Here is a 1,755-nt window from a genome sequence, read left to right as displayed (position 1 = left end):
TCGCAGTAATCCAGGATGACCCTGAGGAGTCAGACTGACCTTGACATTTTATCTAGACTTTATGAGAAATATATACATATATAAAAATGCATATATATCTCCTATATATAAAAAAAGAAAATACATTGTCTTAGTCTCATTTGGCATACGCTCTCAACAGATTATCAAGGTCACATCATCAGGTAATACTAAGAACTGTAATTTCAGCTATCATTTAACAAAGATGTACTAAATCCAAGTGCTTTGCATGTCCTTCACATTTGCTCATGTAATGCTCATAGAAACCCTAAGGTAAATATTATATTTTTTAAAACTGAGGTTCCAAGAGGTTAGACAGCTTGCCCAAGATCACTTTACTATAAAGTGGCAAATGGTACAACACTACCCTCCACCCCACCACAGCATCAAAACCAGAGCCCACTCCCTACTAACCCTTAGAGACCAAGTACCATTGACCAAACCTACGTAGACCCTAGTCATACATGATCTCAAGTGTTCTCTCAGCCTCAATTTATGAGGCTGGCACTCTGCATCATCATTTGCACTACACAAAAATAAACTGCAAGAAAAGACATTAGTAGCTGACCCAAGGATAGGCTGCCTGTTGGTTAAAGAGCCAAGATTCTGACTTCAATCTGTCAGAGTCCAGAGCATGAGCTCTTAACCAAGCATGTTACAATATTATTATTTTTGTTTTAACGTAAATTTTGACTCAATTTTAAAAGAACTATCCATGGGGTAATTAGTTGCCTACCACCGTCACTTAATAAAATAAATGGAGAGATAGCTATCAGTGTTTCCTGGATATGCTCCTCACACGTCCTCTTGGCAATGTCCTCGTTGATAATCTCAAGCAGTTCAGGAGGTGGGGCGTTATCAGAAAACAAATCAAGGGCCCGGGACACTATGTAGGATCTTGTCCGCCCACCATCATAATTCACAGGGGACTCGCCTTTCTGAAATATCTTGATTGTAGGAAATCCTCTAATCCCATACCGGGAGGCTAGAACCTGATTGTAGCATCCACAGCTGCCAGTTTCACTTTTCCTTTTGTTTGCTCTTTTACTTCTGAAGCTGCAGCAGCCCACTCTGGCTCTAGGCTTTTGCAGTGTCCACACCAAGGAGCATAGAACTCAACCATCCAAACATCTTCGCTGTCAAGAACGTTCTGATCAAAGCTGTCGTTGGTCAGCTCAATCACATCCTTCTTACTTGAACTATCACCTCTGCCTTGTTTTCCAGAACTGTATCCTCCGCTCCGTCCCCCAAGGCAATCCTTCACGAGCTGGCGCAGAGTGCTGAGCGCAGCATCTACGATGGCTCCGCCAGTTCTGCTACCTTGGTAACCTTCTGGTCTGTTTTTGTTGGATCCAAAAATCTTAATTGTAGGAAATCCCTGAACACCATACTGACCACCTAGGGACTGATGTTTATCTGCATCAACTGCACCAACTTTCACAACATCTTTTTAATGCAGTAGCTGCTTTCTTCCATTCTGGTGTTAATCTTTGACGGTGACCACACCATCGAGCATGGAATTCTACAAGCCACAAACTATCACTCTGAATAACTTCTCAGTTGAAATTTGATGGAGTAAATTCGATCACATCACCACTAGAGGAATACAGACCATTCACTGCCAGAAAGAAGGCACAGCTCCCCAGACCCAGCCCAAGGAGAGTCGTGCCGACCGCCCGGTTACGCGCAGTCCCACCGCCGCTGCCGCAGCTTCAGCCTTGTCGCGTGCGGCACGCC

General features: G+C 43.6%; 1 pseudogene across 1 annotated transcript; it reads right to left on the bottom strand.

The window, feature by feature from the left end:
* Window positions 1-695: 695 nt before the first annotated feature.
* LOC108313491 lies at window positions 696-1,730 on the bottom strand (annotated as a pseudogene). Its single transcript, XR_001829113.1, has one exon. The product of XR_001829113.1 is annotated as a protein disulfide-isomerase A6-like (transcript).
* Window positions 1,731-1,755: the final 25 nt, after the last annotated feature.

Source organism: Cebus imitator, unplaced genomic scaffold (assembly GCF_001604975.1).
Source record: "Cebus imitator isolate Cc_AM_T3 unplaced genomic scaffold, Cebus_imitator-1.0 Scaffold138, whole genome shotgun sequence".
Taxonomy (NCBI): Eukaryota; Metazoa; Chordata; class Mammalia; order Primates; family Cebidae; genus Cebus; species Cebus imitator.
This window is presented reverse-complemented; position numbering and strand designations above follow the sequence as displayed.